Raw genomic sequence first — 21,738 nt, forward strand, 5'->3', positions numbered from 1 at the left:
CTCAGAGAGACTGAAAATCCACATTGCAGCATGCACTGCCAGGACTTCTTTCATGAGTCTTGGGAGGATTCTCCCTCCACCAGCTGCAAGGCTTTTACAGCCCTTGTATTCCTCTGAAGCGGTTCAAAGAGGAGTGTGAAGAGGAGGATGATCATCTGCCTGCTTGGGCTTCCTGAGGTATGAGTAGTTGTAGGACACTGTAAAACCATAGCCAGTTAAAAGGTGATACTGAAAATACTTTTGAAAGCTGCAGGAAACCTTACTTATAGGAATTTAAAAATAGCTGCATAGGTAATTTCCATTTACTTCAGAGGACTAATCAAATCCGATTTTTAAAAAAAGACTCCTGGAAAAGGTTAGAAAGCATGAGATGTTAGGAAAACTATGATCATTCAGATAATTGAGCACTGGAGTAAGGACATCTGTAGCATTTTCCTAGGATCAGTTTCTTACTCTGAAATTTGCAACTGCTGTATACATACAAGTACCTGCATTGGTAATGATTTATTCAGTGAACATGGTAATCAAGCTCTTTCTCATCTGCTCTTAGACACACACTGTCTTTACAGCCAGACCCAATGTGAGTAGCTTAGAAAATAATTGATGGCCTGTTTCTGTCTGCAAAATGTGTGCAATGTGCAAGTGAGCAGTTGTCTGTCTGGACAGCAGCACTTTGCCTCTTCTGCTTGAGAACAGCTACCATTTCTACCATTTCCCCTGCATGCAGCTTCCTGCCCACTGGATCTGCATAAGCATGGTTTCAGGTTCTGCCCCTCTTCTGAGCTGCTCTGCTTCATACATTGGAGGTAATGCTCAGCCCACTGTGGTGGGTTGACCTTTGCTGTCCACCAGATGCCCACCAAAGCCACTGTATCACTACCCTCCTCACCTGGACAAGGGAGAGAAAATATGATTAAATGTCTGTGAGTTGAGATAAGGACAGGAAGAGATCACTCAACTTTTACCATCGCATGTAAAACAGTCTCAACTTGGGGAAATTAATTTAATTTATTGCCAATGACACAGAGAAGGATAAAGAGAAATAAGAAAAAAAAAATCCAAAAACTTTTCTCCCACCCTTCCATTCTTCCTGGACTCAACTCCCAGGATGAGAGTAAAGGAGAGGAGTAAAAAATTCACTTGCTTTGATTCACGGAGTGTCAGTGTCACAAATTATTTCAGCCATTGTTTCATCTTTCTGTTTAAACACAATGAAATGGTGTCTTCCATTCATGGAGAAGTTCTGCTACACTGTAATTAGAAGCCAATCTTACTACAACCTGACAAAAAACATTATTCTCCTTAAAGATCTAACTCTTTGTTGACAGCAATGTTTGCTTTTGAATTGTCAGTTGCATAAAACTCCATCCCAAACCCCATAAATAAAGCATTTACCAGAACAAAAGGATGCACTGACAACGTTGTCTTTTTCTGGAGTACTGATTTGAATGGTATTTATCAATACAGTGAGCATCTCCCCTTCTATATAGAAGTTCATTCTGCTCTTTATTTCACAAAGACTTTTCAAAATAATGAGCATATCCATCTTTTACAAGTGCTGCACATTTAGTCTGAGGTAAATAATAATTCATATTAATTTAATGTTGAGTATTATACTTAGCTGTGGACTTCTAACAATAGAATGGGTACTTCTACCCATTTACAGCTACAGTTCTATATGTAGCATAAAAAGAAATGACACCATTAACTTTATCCCTTTTTTTCTTTTTGCTAACCCTTTTCATTATTCCTTCCTCCTCCTTTCTCAGCTGAAAAATCTGAGATAAGTGTGATGTCAGCAGCAAAAATAGCAAAACATCTAACAGTTAAATAAAGGTGAGACTACAAAGAGGGACTGAGGTGATAAAGAGCTGCTTCATGCAAGCCATGGCTGCTCCTAGTAAGATCTCTGCTTCTGGTAAGGTCTCTGCCTCTGCTGATTTGCATCAAAGGATTACATATAGTCTGGAAATAATTAATATATGTACATGTGCGTGTGTGAAGATACATAGATATATTTGGAAATCCACCAATTTACCAATCCACCAAATTATATTCTAAACAGGAAAATTTTGATGGAGACTGCTATTGATTAGCAAGGGGTAATCATAACTTTGAAATCCAAAGGTGATATCCTGGTACATGTGTGCCAGTCCTGCTTTGTGGGTAGGCTGCATATACCAAAAAATAGGCATAGAAGCTGACTATACCAGGAAATTTTTCAGATGGTGTGTAAAATCAGTGTTCTGTGATAATCTATATTAAATTCTAATCCAAAACCTGGCGTTATTCAGAGCTGATCATGCACTTTCCCAGGCAGAACTGGAACATGTACTATTCCCAACAAGGTTGGATGTGGCAATCTCATTTTGAAGAGTGGTAAACTTTAAGTCTATGGGATCCTACCTCATGCTCAGAAAAAAAGGATCACACCCTGTTTTGGTTACAAGTACAGAATTTGTTCTCTGGTATAGATGCACTGAAGAGGGGGTCAACAAGGACGTGGTTCCTGAAGGAGCCAAGAAATTATAGGATCTCCCTTGTCTGTAGCTGGAACGAGAGCAAAGTGTGGGCAAGGGGGAGAGAGAAAGCAGATGTTTGCTGTACACAGTGCTTTTTTCCTGTGTAAAGCAATGTTGTGAATCAACCATGTCTGGTGTAGCCAATGGACACAGAAATAAATGCCAGAATCTTCTGAATCCAGTTCTCCCTGCCACTCCGAGTAAAAATGTCCTTTATCAATCACAGCTTGCTCCACAGCACCAGACCCAGTGATAACCACTAATGAAAATGGGACACAATTATTATTTCCTTGGCTTGTTCCTTGGCTTGCTCAGACAAATTAAGACAATATGAAAACAGAAATACTAGCTGCTGACATTTACCAGCTGGTTCTGGTGGCATAGCAATGAGAGGCTTGAAGGAAAGTATGGATGTCTTTTCTGCTCAGCTCATTCAGTCCGAGTCAACTTCCCCTCTGTACACTACAGCATTATAATTAGTAGCATTCAACTGCATTTCACATATCAAAGTGTTGTGTAAATTGTTCCCCTATTCAGCACAATACTTCTGCTCTTAAGGGATAATTCAGGCCAAGGAAGCATCATGAGACTCCATGGAGAAAGACTTCTTGCAGAGTGGAGGGGAGACAAGCAAAAGAGCAATGCCTATTTATATATCTGTATTCTAGGTATGTGGTAGTTTGTCAAGTTTTAGCCAGAACTAGTATTGAAACTAGATTATCTTTAAGATCTCTTTCAGCCCAAACCATTCTGTGATTCTAACATTTTGCTAATGAAAGGCTGTTAATGTAGGAAAGAAGAGGCAGAAGCAGAGAAGGAGACCAAATATTGCTGGGATAGGAAAATATCCTGGACAAATCCTCCCTTCACTGTATAATGAAGATGGTTTAAGAACCTGGGAGGAGAGAAGAAAGGACGTCTGAATGCCTATTGAAAGGCTGTATGGGCTTTAAATGCTATTTAGTCCTTCATGAAGATTTAAAAACTCTGTACTGAGAACACAGAAGGCTTTCTAACATGGGCTAATGCTCCTGCGTTAGCAGCACAGTGGGTAGTGTAACAGAAGTGGCTGCCTCATCCTTCCTAGATATCACAGGTTCAACAGAGGACAGCAACTCCTCTGGGACATCTCCATATATCCTTAATCCGGCTCTAACCTCTACAGCATAATTTGAGGTTGGAGCTCCAGGGTCAGACAAGGCACTCACTCCTTTTGGAGGTGCAACACTCTCCTCTGAATTTGGGCAACAGCAAATAATGAACAGCACTGAACAGCAGTTCAGTTCATACTGGCAACTGTTAAAATATCTGGAGTGGAGGACTAGAGTGTACATGTCAGGGGATTGAACTTTGGAAGCTCAAATTTATATCTGCAGAATATGCTCGTACTTCTCCAAAGCAAAATCCAGCTTCTCCATGTATCATATTTAATGCACAATTTCAGCAACAGGTATGAAAGATCTATTACCAATCTTTTCAGTGTGACTAGTTAAAGTACCTTCTCACACAAGGAAAAGTGCTTAGTGCTTGGGGTTTTTCGATAAATAATCAGTTTTATGTTTTTTTTGGTGGACCAAATGGGTACAGAAGTTAATACCATTGGTAAGACTTGGCCCGAGGCTAATATTAGAATATTAAATGATAGGAAGATCTGGGTCAAGATTTGAGATTTGAGCTTGCTTCATCTTATAGTAAACATTATTAAAACTTCTTAAAGGAGAAATAGTGCCATTATTGATTAATTATTAATTTTAACAACATGAGTTAATGTCTTTCTCTTTTGTAAAAAAGAGGGTTTTTTAATGGAAACTTTCCACATCTGGTCATCATTTATATTGTCCTTTGTAGTGAGAAGATGAAAGACAATTTCACTGGGAGATGGTCTGAAGTTGTTAGTGTTGATATCCTATTTTCTTGAGGATAGAGCAAGATAAATTTTCAAAATAAGAAAGAAGTAGAAAGGAAAGCAGCAAGAATGGAAAATACAGTGTCAGGGAGTAGCAGGAGCAGGTGAGACATAAGGTGCAGGTGACAGTGAGGGACAGGACAGTGCCCCCCTGACATGGCCCCATCTCACAGCACCCAGTTAGAAGAGCTGAGGAGACCCAGCAAGTCAGCAGGGTAACATCCACAAAATACCAAGGGCAAAACCCTGAGCCAATGAGGCCACGTCAGAGCTGGCCTTGAGCACAGGCAGCCAGACTCCAACAAGGACTTGGTGTATTGGTTCTGCTTTTGGTGTTCTTATTTGTTATCTTTTTTAAGAATGTTAGCATTATTCAGTCAGCTGCTCTGTGCACAGGCCAATCTGTCAGCAGCATTACTAAACACACTTTCTTGGATAAAGGAGGAAAAAAAGTAAGAGAAGAATAAAAGACACAAAAAAGGTACAAGTTGGGGGAGAAAGGCAAAAGAAGCTCCAGATCTAATATTAAGACATTGCCAAAGCTGGTAAAGATGGAAATGAGGAATCTTTTGGGTCCCTCTGTCTGTCTCAGGAAAGTTACTCTAACTCCCAAGATAGGTAGGACATGCCAGTGTACTTATACTGGATTGCACTTCCAGGTCCTACCAGGATGTTACAGAAGTCATTTGTCACAGGTCCAAATTATAGTGTTTGTGTCACTATATTAAAAGCTTCAGCAAAGGGTCTAGGGTTAAACTGAGTTTTTTCCTACTTTCTTCATCTGATGCTCTTAATATGTTACCAGCTTAATCCTCTGGTTACTCAAACGACACCCTTTCTTGGTTAATATTATTATGTCTCTTTGTTTCAAATTATTCAATTTCTTAATTTTTTTACTTGGTCAGTTTCTACAAATAGTTTTAGGTAACTGGCTGGATCCAATTCCTGTTATACTGGCTGAAGTTAAATATAGGAAGCCACACAAAGCTTTGAAAAATTGCAACTTTTCCTTATTAAAAAATGTATCCACAAATTGCTTGAAGACATTTTTGTATTGTGTGGAATTATGATAGCACAGTCTTATTATTAACACAGTATTAATCTCTACTGGGAAAGACATGAAATTCCACTATATGCCACTTTGATAGGAAAAAAAAGAGAAGCCGAGGAAGAACTGAAATACAGAGAAAAAAAAATCAGCTTGCCTAAAGCTACACAGAAAGTCTGCGACATTATAAGGACTTGAATTCCATCCTCTTAACACATAGGCTAAGACTACTCCTGCCCCATAAAAGCCTTTGGCAGTTTTATTTGTAACAGACCTCATGTAGATGAGTTAATGTGAACAATGGTCGTTTCCATCAGCACTGCAGATGAAAGAGGCGAATTTCTAAAGGCAAAGCCATTTAGAGGCAAAGAATTAACACGGTTATTTTTAAAATTTCCCACTCCTCCAACAGTTCATCACCACCACTATCAATTAATTTTAAAAATTGCATTTCAGTGAATAACCTATCTGTGTACACTGGCAAAAGTGGTCCCAGATGTGTTAGTGTGCCGCTCCAGGGTGGCATGTCACAGCTGGCAGTGACAGCTGATAGAAGTTCCCGGAGTGCAGCCCCAACTCACATTCCCAGTTCCTAACCGGCTCTTGCCTCCCATCTAGTGGCCACCTCCATACGCGAAATAGTTTATTCAGATTTTTTTTTTTAATTAAGGTACTGAACAAGTAAGAATCTCGTCTGCAGTAGAATAATGTAAGAAATTAACCCACATTCTCAGAATTTTTAAAATAACTTTGCATAACTTTTCGGAGTAACTTCAGTAAACTCACTCACTCAAATGCTGTCGGTTCCTTCAAACGTCACTACAAGATCTTCAGAGCTAGAAGACTGAAAAAATAAATCTGAACGTGGAATTCTTCTATTACTTCCATGAGTTTGAGCCCTGTAAGGAAGCTGTGTTCACAAACCTTTCACTGCCGAAGTTAAAACAAAGCTTACTTCTCATCTCCAAGGGCAAGATTAAAATCTTGTATGGAAAACTCTCTGGAACAGCAGCCTGCAAGGAAAAAACTTGGGGATTGAAGGAAGAACAATAAAATCCCCAAAGTGAGCACAGACTCTTGACTTTACATCCTGCAACAACCACAGAACCTGGAAGGGACCTCCAAAGATCATCTGGTCCAGCCTTTCATGAGAGGAGGAGCCTTCATGAGATTAGGACCCTGTCCAGTCTTGAAAACTTCTGGTCAACAAAGAATTCCCTCCCTCCAACCACGAGCCAACCCCCTCTAGATTTGCACAAGCCATCTCCAGAGACGGCAGAGTTTGTACCTACATCACCTGAACAAAGGTGGCTCATTCAACCAGAGCTGCAGCAAGGAGGTGGCAGGAGGGACACCAAACAGCAGAGCCTGGATCCTTACTGCTCCCAAAAAGCAAACGTGTGTTCACAGGGAAGGCTGCAGCTAGAAATGCCGATCAGCATCTGTAGTGTACAGAATGCTGTATGTGGGGAAGGGAGGGCAAAGCAGAGATGTTCCTAGGGAATAACAGGGCCCAGGACCAGCCATGGTGCAGCTGGCTTCTCATCCATTTGGTTACTTTTATAGGATCTATGTGCATCTATAAATATTAATCATCCATCTTGTTGGCAAGTATAGCAGGCAGAATACAAAGCAGGGAGATAGCCCATGTGAGAATATGCTGGCATAGGTATTTGTAGTACTTTAGTGGGAAATACCTCCTTTTGAATTTGTTTCAATATAGGACCCATCTATTTCTGGATTGTATTCAGCACCTAAGCATAGATCAGAGTTGATAAAGCCTGAGATACTTTGTATTACCATCATGTACTCCTGCTAGCAATAACAGTAAATTAAACAAAGCCTGGACACAGTCTTTAGACACAGCAAGTGATTGTTTAAACTGTTTAATTGTTAGGATAGAGCCTGGGGTATTTTTATGCTCAAAGTTTCCTAAACAACTGCCAGGCATAATTTAGGACTTGGCATATGCCATGCATCATTCTCAATTAAATTGTCTCTCTATTTTGAAGGGGAAAAGGGCTTGAAAGTTGGCCCCTGTGCAAAAGAAGTCACTTAATGTGGTACTACAGGCGTTGCCTTTGGCGACATCAATGGTGCTGGGAAATAAAAGAAGCAAACTGAAAGTTTAAATAATCCTCCCCTAAATACATAAACTCCAGAGTTTCAGGAGCTGCTATAAACAGCTCCCCCTCATTCCCCTCATCGTGGGCTGCAGAAATCAGATTTTTTTTACATTGAAATTTAAATGTAGAATTAATTTCTTATTTGTCTTGCTGTTCTTTAAATAAAAGACAAAAAATCCCTACTGGTGTCTATTCTTGAGTAAAGAATTGTGTTCTGAATTTTTATGGAGTAGTGGTATAGAGAAGCATTTCCTTGATAAAGTCCACAAATTATAGAATCACAGAATGGTTTGGTTTGGAAGGGACCTTAAAGTTCACCCAGTTAAAATCCCCCTGTCATGATCAGGGTCACCTTCCAATAGACCAGCTTGTTCAGAGCCCCATTAATTATATCAAATTAATTATATCAAATAGTTAATTAGTTAATTAACTAATCTGCACAATTATTTAACAAATATTAAATTAACAAATATTAAATAATAAGCTCAATTAAGTTAATTTCCATTCCCAAGAGCTCTAACTAATAACTCTGAGAATGTGTCCAGCATTTTTAACCAGTCATAATTAAGTTGTAGACATCGTGAAGACCATGCAGAAAGAAAAAAAAAATTGTTTTACTTAGACAATTACAGGAGTTATCAGTGTGCTATTAGTATGTAAAGAATGAATATTGCATGATTATAAGTGAATGCACAAAAGGTTGGAAATTTGCAGAGTCCTCTAACTACTGGCTCTTAAATGCACCAGGTATCCTGATTTTAAAAGTACTATCTGAAGTGCAAGCAGCCTGAAAGAAACAAAAGGACTGCCTGAAAATGATGTGCTAAAATTTCTAAAACTCCCCAAGGAATTACCTAATTAAATTTAATTCCAAAAAGCAGCCCTTTTTTCATTTTTCAAATCTCTCTTGATCTATTTCTGCTTTACAAGTTAACTGCAGCTTTGCAAATGGATTGGAGTGATTCTCAGTCTCTTTTACAGCCCTTATTCTCTTCTACATCCAATATGATATGAAGGACCTCCACCATAGGCAGTCTGATCCAAAGTCTGACAAACATAACTTTCCCACAACTTAAATAATTTTAGTGTGAGGCCCTAAATAGTGCCAGATCTCAAAGCCTGAAGAACTAATATGGATGGATGTATCAATTAATAAAGAATCTTATACTTATTTAAGCACAACCATTTTTGTAAATAAATACATGCAGAAATAATACTTTGAGCCAGTTAATTTAGCAGTGATTTCATGCATTGAAACTAATGAGATCCCATTGGAATAAATATTATCATAGCTGATCCAAGGCAGAAGTGTAATCAAGCAAGATTGGGGAAACAGCACACTATCATCATAAATGCTAACCATATTTGTTTAATAAATGATGCTTCAGGCAGGGTCCCCAAGCAAAATACCCTTGAAGTCCAAAGATTCCTGAACCCTGTTTCCACTACTGAACGATGGATGTGCAAATCTGTAAATCTGTAGTAGGCAACAGCCAGAGCTAGGTCACAGATGTTGTTTTAAAAAAAAAATAAAAGTATGCTAAAAATCATCATGGTATGCTTCCCTTTTTCCACTGAAATCGGCTGTTTTTCTAGAGACAGCATTCTTCTAGGCACCATCCTACAGTGGTGACTGTGGTGTTAGTGGTGCTGTGCCTGAGACAGAGTTTGAAGTCTCCCTGGCAACAAAGTCCCAGCTATGTCTTTGTCTCAGGTAGTAGTTTTGTGTTGAGATCAATTGCAAAATAAGAGATCCTTGCCGATTTCAGCCAATTAAAGTCTTTAGTGTGATATCTGCACAAAGACAGCATATAGTTATCAAGTTATTTTGCACATGTCAAGCCCATTGAGTTTGTATCCAAAGCATATAACTTGCTAGGTTTTGAAGCCTGTGTAAATGGTACCCGATTTTCTAGTGATGGTGATGGGTTTGTGTTAATGTGTACCCTTGTGCAAATATAGATAAGCAATGCTAATTCCACACAGGAGAAAATACATCACTATGCTGCACTTTAATAATCTTTATAACCACCTCTAAACAATTAGCTCCAAAGTCTTTTTAACTCCTTTTATCACTATGAAGATATTATGACCTTAGTCTTAGTCTTTGTCTTGGTTGCATACTTAACTAATTCACATTATACTCTTGGGAATTGTGTGGTATTGACACAGGAGACCATTGTACTTTTCTGGTGCAAACAGAGAGAGTCTCAAAGGGCCACTGAGGGGAGGCTGGGAAGCAGATGTTAGAGATGGGATATTATTTGTTTGTATCAAAATACAGTTCTCATCTGTGCTGCTTGCAATGGTGTTGTGGCAAACATAGGGTTGATAAGCAGTGTGTGAAGACTGTACATGCCCTTCTCAATGTCTTTCTTCTGCCTGAAAAAGTTAATAACTACTTCAGCTATGCATATATTCTGCAAAGAATGTCTCTGTACAGGAACTATACATCTCTAAGTCTTGAGCTGCTCCTTTTTAAACTCAGGACAGTCGGAGCAGGACAAATGGGTAGGCAAGTAAACAGCCCTATTCAGTGTAACCCTTCTAAGTATTCTGCACCATCATAAAGATCCCTTTGCAACATCCACACAAAACCATCCAGATAATTTTAAGTAATCCTGAAAAAAACAAAATTTTCAGGCCTTGCCTGATCTTGAAATTAATTTCAGCAATGAGTTAGCTAAAAATAATAAATAAGTTAATAGTTGTATCCATTCTTGGGCTTGTAAGACTTGGTTGGTTGACCACTTAATAATCAACACAAGTGTCTTTATCTATTCCAGCTGGTCTCCTAAGAGGGGGGAATTTCTAAGCAGGGAGAAAACACCTTAAATATTCCTAGACAGAGAGCACATTCCTAAATGCTATTTAGATACATCAGGATGGTAACAGAACATGTTTTAATATAAGCCAATAGTACTTCCAACGCATGTATTTGAAAGTACTTCCAAAGCATGTATTTGAATACTTTTCTGGAAGAAAACTAGTTAGAGGTTTCAATGGCATTCGTGTGAGTGATGTTTGCTTAAATAAACATTTGCCTTTATTTAAAGATAAAGAGTGGGTGGTTTTTTGTTTCCAATTGCTTGTATTAATGCTCAGCTGGGCAAGTTTCTTCGATAATATTCCAATGGGTTTAATCCCTACAGGATGAAGACATAACTAAATAATAAATGCTACTGTTCACTCTTAGCTGCTGTGGCTGCTTAGTAAGGTTGTGTTCCTTGAGGAGTTCCTGGTTAAGGAACAGTCCTAAGGAAATACTGTTATGGCTGCCATTATAGTAATTAAACTCTGAAAATTACACCAAAATGGCAAATGTCTAATGTGGATGAAAACAGCTGCTAACAATATTTCTCTGTGGGACCATTTGGGGACAGCGGTGAGGGCTCTATTCTGTCATCAGTGGTCTGCTGTGATTGCAATGGGATCATAAGCATCAAGGGAAGTTTATCCCAAAGTGCTAACATGGCACAGGTGAACAAAACTCTTCCCAAGTCATTAAATAATGTTGATCTTTTTCTTCCCCTGACTCTTTTAAAATTTGTGAGATTTCTTCCCCTGCTGCTTCGTCCTGGAGAATTGTCCTAGTCTGCTGAGTGGGAAGAGTCAAATCTACATGCAAGACTGTTTCTTTGGTCAGCATTTTCCTGAATGCAGAATGCAGGTAAATCAGCATTGCCACTCCTGAAACACAAAACTCAGGGAGGAGCAGGCAGGTAGGTAACACTCAGCAACAGCCCCAGGCCATTTGCACCTGCTTCTTATAAAAAAAAAAAAAAAAAAAAGTGCTTCAAAAAACTTCTTCAACCAAGATAATCTCGCTCAATGTGGGAGGGCACAGGAACATTGCACAACAGTGAAAGGATCTTCAGGTCCTTCAGGAATTGAAGGGGATCCTCACTTTTTTCAAGGATATGATCTCTTAACTAAATCAATGAAAGGAACTGATCCCTGAAATCACCTTCTTCAATCCATTTCCTTCCAGTGGAAATAGACAAAGTAATGTTATTCACAGTAACAGAAAAGGACCACTTTAATTTCACAATCAAGCATGCTAAAAAAAATGCCTTGTTTTCATTAAGAAAAAAATGGGAGGTTAAAAACAACAAAAAAAGGTTGAGGAATCAACTTTTAAATTAGAATATCTCCTCTGCAAATGCAAAGACAGTGTGTTTAGCATACAGCTTTGAAAATCTTTGATAAATATTTCCTTGGTGTATCTACACACCCTTCTAGAGACGAATGACAAAATGTCCAGCTCTGCTCTAAACTGTGAGAACTGTCATTCCAAATTAAGTGGGCCAAATAAATCCTGGATTTATGACAGATTATGTTAGTTAATACTTAGTGAAGTGGTCTTTTACCAACAGAAGGTCTGCAGTGGATAGGTCACAACAGCCTAGGCTCTTGCCCCTGTACTGTGACTTAGCCTGGAGCTGAGGGCATACAGGGGACAAACTGGAAAGTACTGATGACAGAGGAGTCATGCTGTGGCCATGCTATTCAGTCCTCTGTATAATGTTCTAAAACTCCTTGTATGTTAGATATAGTCCAAATATTCATTAAAAATTAGGTGAGAAACTATTTGGACAGAAATTATTTTTAAAATACAGTCTTCCAGACTAACATGGAATGGAAACCAAGTTCTTAATACAGTTTCTGCATTTTAGTTTTGTTTGGTTCTAGCCTCCCTTCTGGAAGCACATTTCTTACAACACTGGCCATAGAATCATTTGTCTCTTTTTGCCCAGGGACAATGCAGTTTTCACTGACTATTTTTTAATTTCTGTTTATTTGCACAAAATGTTTTCCCCCATGTGATAAGCCATGCTATTTTGCTGCACAGTCCTAAAACTGAAACATTTTTAATGGAGTTCCCTTGGGGACAGAGGAATGGAGCCTTAGGATCACTAATTGTGTTTCTAAATATGTCTCACAGTAGCCTAGCAGGCTGTAAAGAATTCCAATATCTATAAGGAAGAACTGGACAAAAATAAAATCTTATTGACAAAAGCCAACACATGGCTAATACAGATGAATGGTGGAAATCTGCCAATAATGGCAATGTCATTTCCTTCCCAACTGTTCTTGGGGGCAATGCTCAAATTATCTTTCTCATTGACCCCTTTCAGACAAAAAAATCCTTTCCTGCCCACTATTTATTGACCATATTTAGAATGGGATAGAATGAAATTATATTGACATAGGTTAGCCTGTAGGGTTTAATTAACACCACTGAGAAGTCTGATGCCCAGAAGGCACAGCTGCTTTCATATGGCATGAGCTGGTACAGCCAAAGCCAGGAGGAGAGCCTGAGTGCCAGTAATGAACACTGCATCTGTCAGAGCAGGGCTGCTGGAGACCTCCTGGAGTTAATCTGTAGGGTTGACGTGTGCTCCTTGCCAGAACATGCCACATGGCCCACAGCCTTGTGGAGTAATACCTCGAGTTAGAATCAAAGTGAAAATAGCCAGGCAGGGAATACTGATGAACAGGTCTTTTGTGTTCTACAGAGAACAAGGGAAGGGCTCCAAGCCTGCTTCACTGTACATCAGGTATGCACATGCACATGAAAAAAACTCATCTGTCCTCATCCTTCCTACTGCTTTGTTATCCAACCCCTGACTACAGTTCAAGTGACCCATCCAGGTCAAGGGTTTGATTGCCAGCAAAAGATGCATGAACTGATACAGAGAAGTATGTAGCAGGTTATACTGTTTCCTTCTGAAGAATCTTGGTGTTCAGATCTTAATTTGAAGAGCTTTTCAGGAGAAGTCCAGTGAGGACGAGAAGTACTTTTGGATAGCAAAAAGAGGAGCTGCTTTCTCCCTGCCTTCCAGAGATACCTTTTTACCCTTACATATTCTTTTGTCACTTTCTTTGTCCTCGTTTTAGAAAGTACAAGACAGATGTAATAGGGCAGCCTTTCTCCAGAGAGGAGGTACTAGAATGGAAGTAATACAGCAAGGTGAAATTGCTCAAGCCGTTCCCATGGAGTTCACTGGTTTGAACGTAATTCAGTGTCATGACAGATACCTGAACCAGTTCTGAACAAGGCAGCTGAGGTACCAGGGTTAACAGCCCTGTTTGAGCCTGCAGCAGTCAAATAAAGTGGAGCAGACTGAGAAGGGACAGCAGTGTGCAAAGGAAAAGGGAAAAAGGCTGGAGAAGCCTGGCCAGCAACCAGCAGCCCTTGTAGGCTGTCCATAGAAGTGTCTTCTTGCACAAGCTAAATTGTTTGACCAGAGTTTCATTTATGCATGTGTACTAGTGTGCTACTCTGAGGGGGTACAAATGTCCTTTCTGAAAGAGTAATTTGGCCACTAAAAGGAAATTACAAACTAATCACAGAAAAGAGCTGCAAAAGTGGCCTTTAAGCAAACTGTAAAAGCTGTATAATGTTCACACACACAGCTGGCCTGTGCTGCTGTATGACCACCACAGCACACACAAAATCCATCACTCCTGATACTGTGCAAGAAACATCCCCTCCCTACCATAACTGACAACAGAAGATGGTCCTATGTGACCAATTTTCCTTCTGTAGGAAGGGTTTGCACTATTTGCAGGTATTTTTTCTATGTAGAAATTGGTCAATTTTGCAGTAGCAGCTCCCTGAAGGCGTTTCTGGGCTGGCCAGATTCTGAATTCAGGATTAGTCAACTCACATTTTCATTTCTTGGTAGCCATGACTGGACTTCAGCTATATTATATATAAGATATGCTATATAGCACATAATATGTACTGTGTGCCTTTTATCTATGTATCTTAGCTTGCTGTTTGAAGCTATCATGGCAATAAAAAGATATGAAGCATCTAAGAGCAGATGAAAATCCAAACAGTTATTTATATTTTCAGGCCTGTAAGAATCCTTTAAAATACAGTTTTAGATTTGAGCTTTGTAAAAAGTGAAGCCTGTTTGAACCTGAAGCTGTGAAGCTCTGCTTGGCATAAAAAGTGAAAGAAATGTTGATATCGTTTATTTTTTGACTGGGACTAGGCTAGATGAGTCTTCTGCTGCTGCTTCAGCATCAGATCACAAGGAGTGGAGAGGGAGAAGCAGACAGGAATGATTTGACAGTGCTTAATGAGGGGACATTTCTCACTCAGTCACTGGATTTTGGCAACTTATTTTGAAATCTTGCAGTGTTTGCACGAGGCAAACAACAAAAAGCATTCACAAGTTAAGCTGACACTATCCATCCAAGTTTTTAAATGTAAAGAGCTTCAGTACTGGGGGAAGATTTTATTCTTTAGATCTTCTTACTTTAAAATTGTTAAGCCTGTTTATTCTCCTAATTACCCTGGCAAACAGTCTGGGGCTTATATTTCCATTTCTGTTAAAAATCTTCTGATACTAGTTCTGAAACAGAACTTTCCACATATGTGGGGAAAGGCATTGCCCATCTGATTAACTGTGGAATTGGCAATGTGAAAGGAAACAGATGAAGTAATATTTTTTCTGTGCAAATTTGCCTGAACCAGACTAAACTCACTGGCCTAAGTAATAAGTAGAAGATGAATGCAACAAAGATGGCTGCACTATTTCCAGATGAAATTATCTTGTCATGTTAGTGCTTGACTTGATGAGACTCATCTGATATAAGGTGATTGTGTCTTTTTTAATTTTTTAATTATCACAGTTCTCTTTTCCTCATTTATTGTTGTAACAAAACTGTTGAAGGAACTTCATTTTTAGTCTGGATCCCATAGTATTAGAAATATCAATTTCAATCTTAAATGAAGTTGACATATGTAATGGCAATTTTAAAATTTTCCATTAAAATATGGTGGGACCTGACTCTCACAAGATCAATAACTATTTTGTTTTTCAGTAACTATTGTCTGGAATAAAAAATTGTAAAGGAAGTCAACAGATGAGATTTGAGGACTGGAGGTTTGGAATTCCCATAAAGCATGTGTAAGTTTGTCAGAGTGGTCACACTGGGTACATACACACAATTGGTGTTCTTAAAGATTTGTAGTTGCATGTAATCTTACCCAAGAATAGACTTCCAAAATAGGTTAGCTTCTATTTAGGCCCAAAAAAACCACACAGTCAGGTAATTTTTTGGTCCATTTCAAGTACTGAGGTGGTTTTGAAGCCTTATTTCCATAGCTTTCCTGAAGCTTGAAGTGTGCAAGACTGGTTCTGATTATGGTGCTAATTCTGGCCTGCCAAAGATATTTGGAAAAATCCCAGCTAGCTGTATGCCAGGCAATACTCAAGTGGATCTGAGAAAGATCCACTTGCACAGCTCCCAAAACACAGTGGGTGAGACTGCACCAGTTTTTGCCTTGCTCTTTCAGGGGAGAAAAGCTGGCAGCTCCCAGGTGCCCTCAAGCCATGTGTCCAGCTGGCAAGATGTAACTGCAGTTTCATGCACCGAAGACACTACACCAGCTGGCTCAGAATCAGCTCTTATGCCATTATAGACAGCCCCAAAATGTGAATATGCAGAAGAGTAGCCTCATTGCAGGGCTACAGGGGTGCCAAACATCACCCAGAGGAGATCCATGTCTGAGTCTAAGGCAGTGTGGATGCCAATGGACAGCTTGCCTTCAGCTGAGTGGACCAAGGGCACCAAGACCCACACTCATTGAATTGTGTGAATGTGCCCTCAGCACACAGCCTGGATGCTAACAAGCTGTAACTCTCAGAACTGAAGTCCTCTTCACCATCTGAGGACACATTTAAGTGTATTTTCAAGTTACTATCAAAACTTGTAGACCACCTGCAGGAGATCTACAGCAGTTGAATCAGAAAGCACGATAAAACTGCTAAGTTAAAGTTGCATCTTCAGTTTTGGAGTTTTGTAGAGTTTAACTACTTTTATTTTCAAATTTATTCCTCATTTAGATGGTGAATCATTCTACAGCAAAGAGAATTATTTTAGTTGTTTGGAAAATAACCACCCTACCAGGCTGTAAGCCTAGAAGTAGAACTCCATAATACAAACCATTTCTAGTAGCACTTTGACATCTTGTTTAAAGAAGAAGATTCTGTACCAATGCTACATTTGTTCTGCTGAAGTAACCAGACTTGTACTGATTTACACCAGCTACTGCTTTGGTCTCTTTGTAAAAGTAAAGCAATTCTTTAGACATATCCATGGTTGATGGTTCAGGTCTTTTATGAGTTAGCCCAGCTGGTATTAATTTTTCCTTGAGATTTCTTATTTTTAGATCTATACATTAAGTACAATTAAGCAGTCTTTAATTTTAAACTTTTATGTCCTATTATATTACTTTTAAATTGTCAGCCAGATGATATAACAGGTAACATGATGGATACATCCAGCATCAATTAAGACTTAAAAGCTAATAATGGTCTAAAAATATAGATGATTGGAATTACGTGAGAACAATTTTGTCAGAGCATCTTTAGACATGTGTAGGTCTATTATTCTAATGGTAAATGATCTTATCCTATGGCTGTCTTGCTCTTCCCAAGTACAGCTGAAGGTCAGACAGATATTCCAGCATTCAAAGTGGAAGAGACCAGCAGAGGGATTCTTGTTCTCTAACTAAAAGTAGAATAAAGGTTCCTTCTCAGTTATGTTTGTTGCACATTGATTGGAGGCACGTCACATCACTCCCGTATGAAAAACAGAGAAGTTAGAGCACATAGAAAGAAGAGAGTTGCACACTGAGACTTGCAGCTTTTACATCTAGCAGAGTTCTCCGTGGGAATGGGAGAAAAGAGAAGATTTTTGGCTTGTTACTAAAGTCTTCAATGAAAAAAGTTTTACAGGAAGTTTTTATCATTTTTCTACCTTTTTTCTTTTTGTTTTGTCTAAATTTATCTTCTCTGTACTCAGAAGAGTTTCCTTTCCCTCTTGCCAAGCTGCTTTGTTATTTTTCAATTTAAAAAATGCAAAAAATAAAACTGAAAACTGTTTGGATTGTTCATTCTATTACATTTAATGCTGGAAGAGGAAAAGAGAAGAAAGAAAATATTATCAAAACTATGAAAACGTCTAACATATTTTATTTCTAGAAGTTGAAAGAACAAGAGTTTTTTGTTTAATTTTTGAGATCAATAGATGTCTAAATGCAGAGAGATAACCCACCCTAAGTTGAAGGAATCCAGCTGAGAAATTAATTTCCATAGGAAATTAGGCTGATGCAGAGATTCTTTGCAGTATTCTTTTTAGTTGACCAGAATAACTTCTATAAATTCTATTCTTCCTGTTGCTCTATTCAGGACTTTGCATGAGCATAAGGTAGTCTCCGTTTTGTTTAATTGGAACTTTGTTACCTAATCTACACAGAAATGATTGAAAGTGTTGGACATAAAAGCCCTATAATGGCTGAATAAAGAAATTTAGTCTTCAAAAGTGCCTAGATGTAACAGGCGTTTCTCATATCTGTGTCACTATACAGCAACTTTTCACCTCTAAAAACTGAAATTGGTAGATAATTAATACCTTCCACAAAGGAGTAAGTCATGACAAAATAAGTGCTTAAGCTATTTAGACTATTTCTAAAAAGAAAATAAAAGTAATTCTTTCTGGAAAAACAAAAGAGTTTACAAGAAGTGATTTCTATGTGTGTATGTGTGCATGCATGTGTATGAAGAAGATCCTAGTCTGAAAGGAAAATTACAAACTTGGCAAAGAAAAGCTTCCAAATATAGTGTTTGCCTTTCTGGGTGGATCTGAATGGCTGACTATCATGTGTAATGTTTTGAAAGGTTTGAAATACGTAATTTTGTATGACAGCAGGGCCCAGATCCTGCCCATCTCAGAAAATGGCCTAACAAAGCCGTGGGTAAGAACTAGCAGTTGCCATTATTCAGAATAACCCTCAATTTGCCTTGTTCTATCACAGCAGTCACCCCTGAGATACCAGGGATCTGGAGTCTGGAAACGATTATGCATTAAGCAGTGAGGTTTCCATTGCTGTCTCTACTGGGTCACACTGAGCAACCAAGGATGTACAAAGTCTACTGGCATTTTATTCAAGAGCTGTTCCAGCAGCAAAGCTCAGAGCCCACATCTGACCAATAGTCAAAGATTGCACCTCTTCATCCACTATTAAGTACTTCTACCTCCCCATGCACAGTGCCTTCAAACCCTTTGCAATTAAGTGACCAAACCACACCAAGCAGTAGATTACACATTTTTATGCTGTTTCATACAGATGTTAGGCAATGTGTGGAGCAATAAACATCAGGGTATACCACGGTTTGTAGGAGTGGCAGCACTGAGTTGTAAGAGCAGCTCTGCTTACTCACCAACGAGTACCTGGAAAGTCTTTTAATTTCTGCATGTGGCACCAGGAGATGAGAGAAGATGCTGAGAAGTTGTGTCAAAGCACTGTTATTTCCCATTTCCACTCAACCTCATGCTTCTCCATGGGCAAGGCTCTGTCATTCTCTGAGGAATACTGGGACACCTCCTACCAAAACAGAGTTAAAGCAAAATGCAGGTGGCCCAGTCTCCATAGTATACCTCAAAATAAGCTGCCCATTAGTATCTGAAATGAATTTCCCATGTAAAATGTCTCAATCATGGCACTCAGCAATATTTGCCTCAGAATACAAGGTGAAAAAATCTATCTCCAAAAGATGACTTTACAGTAGGAAGGGCTTCTGTGAGCACAATTAGTCTTCCCTCTAGTGGAGGCACCCACATCCACCTCACGTGGATTCATTAAGAAGCTCCTGTCAAGATTCCTTGCCTTTGATTGTCACAGGCAAACGCAGTGTGGCAGGTTTTGTTCTCCCAGTGTCATTCAGCTTCAGTATTGGGTGAATCAGGCAGCAAGGAAAGAAAGGTGGTAATGGCACTGCAGAAATCACAGTGAATTGTCATCTAAACCCCTGTGTACTACAGGCCAAGAAGTCATAAATTCAGCAGAATAAATAATAAATTCAGCAGAAACAGGTGCTTTGAAGGATGGTCATTTCAGTCAGAGGAGGAGAAAATCTGAGGGGAAAGCTCAGAGAGGGGCTTGTGGAGTCTAACAAAACAAGAGCCGAGACGTAGCTGGCTGAGAAGATAAACAGTGAACAGAAAACATATGTCGGGTAGAGAAAGAACATGTAGCTGTAACAGGTTATGAGTAAGTTACAATCTTCAAATTGGAGGAATGTCTTTGAACTCTGCCTGAATTAAAACTACTTTTCAATTTTCTGGTTAAAAAAGAGGATAATGCATGATGGCTTTCTATACCATCAGAACCTGGACCCACTGATTGAGAAAAGCTTTTCACAGTTCCCAAACCTCTTTTTCTGTGCTGAATTAAAAAAAAACTCTCCAAATCTCTTGACAAATTTTCACAAATATTGAAAACTTGAAGAACTATACAGGGTTCAAAAGACCTGAGCATTTAATGTGGAAAATAAGCTGTTTGTTTGGTTTTTATTATTAGAATTCCATATCCATTTGAAAGTGACATTCACCCTAAATGGCTTTGCAAATCACTTCCCAATTAATGTCACAATTTCAAAACTTTGTGAATAAGAGTAGCTGAAATCTGTCCACACCACTAACTGTTATCCTCCAAATAATATCAAAGATCAAACAGATGCATCAATGAACATATAGGTCTAATTAAATTATTACAATGTTACAAAAGGAACAATAATTACATTTAAAGCAGATTATACTACATTGAAAAGGATATTTTTAATATATCATTCTTTTGATTTGAATGAGAATCAAATGATACCTATGAAAATGCTGACTGCATAGTTAAATGCACAACAATATCTATTCACCAAGAAGCAGTAAGTATTCAGGTGGGAGCAAGATTTTGATATAGCCAGCAGCATTTAGCAATTATTTATAGGTAACAAACTAATCTGTCAATAGAACAAAGGACAAAAAATGTATTTTCTGATTGTTACTGTTTGGAATCTGTCACCAGCTTTCCCTTTGATCTGACCTTGTCTCACTGCGAATAGTGTGGAGTGTTTGCTTAAAAACTCAGTTGCTGTAGAAGCAGTGCAGCTGCCTGGTGACTGCTCCATCCTGGGATCTAGTGCTAACCCTGGAGATTGCTTCATGAGAAATTTCACAGAAATTGTCACCAAAAAAGTTCAAATGTTTCAGAAAAATAAATCTAAATCAAAGTTGCCTGCAAGGGAGGGCTGCAAACATTACTGCATGTGTAATAAATGTCCTAATAAATAGTTATTTCAAGAAATGTAGCATTATTTTGTGACTCCAGTAGGTGAATGCCTATCCATGACCACAGGTTAGAAACACCTTCGATGTGCTTGTCCTTGATTTACGACTGCAATATATTTGTAATGATTACTAATGTATTGAATTAATTCTTCAATAAGCCTTCGAGGAACAGAATCTAAAGACCTAAACAAGTTTAAAATTTTGACGTTCCTGGCAGTGATGGTTGTGTCAGAGCCTTGTAACATATTTCCCACATTCCCCAAAGATGATAATAAATTGTGATTCTTGGAATTTTAAAAATGTGTAATATACTGCAGACATAGATTAATTTTGGTCGAAAACCAGTGCATATCAATGTCGATGATGAACAGATTTTCTCACCCAGTCCTCTCTCAAAGCAGTGAATTAGCAAATCAGAGTTAACACTGACTAGTGTGACTGATACCTGTAGTGTACAGAAGTTATTAAACCACACACATATGCTTCAGTAAGTTAAAAATAATAAAATAGGGAGACATATTTGGAAGCAGTAATTTTTAAAAGGTTCAGAAAAAGAAAGTGAGCATCATTCCCTGTGCCTCTGCTGTCTCTGGCAGCTCCCTTGATTATCATCCCATCTCACATGCCATAACCTCTCACAGTCTCTGTAAAGATAGTCCTCTGGGGAACTTGAAGCAGGGAAAAAAATTAAAGCAGAAGCTGGATTGACATATCCACTCTATGGGGTCTTACTTCATTTCCCTGAGCCCTCCTCATGATAAACAGAGAAAGAACTTGAAAGTAACTCAATCTTGAATATCACTGCTATTCCTCCTAACTCCTTCTATGGTCCCTGCAGTATGTGAAACACCAGAATTCCATTTGAAAGATAAAGAGATGCAAGATGGGACAAGGGATTATATACTCACCTGTTTACATCTTCGATTTTTGTACCAAAGTGCTTTTTATCATGGCTTTTTAGGGCTTATGTTCTTTTGAAGGGACATAAGG

General features: G+C 38.7%; 1 long non-coding RNA gene across 6 annotated transcripts in view; it reads right to left on the reverse strand.

Annotated features, from left to right (window-relative positions):
• LOC148224735 (uncharacterized) overlaps positions 1-21,738 on the reverse strand; it is a 68,021-nt gene that overhangs the window by 4,903 nt on the left and 41,380 nt on the right. The gene's annotated exons all lie outside the window — the stretch shown is intronic.

The sequence above is a fragment of the Sturnus vulgaris genome, chromosome 2, assembly GCF_052056855.1.
Source record: "Sturnus vulgaris isolate bStuVul1 chromosome 2, bStuVul1.hap1, whole genome shotgun sequence".
NCBI lineage: Eukaryota > Metazoa > Chordata > Aves > Passeriformes > Sturnidae > Sturnus > Sturnus vulgaris.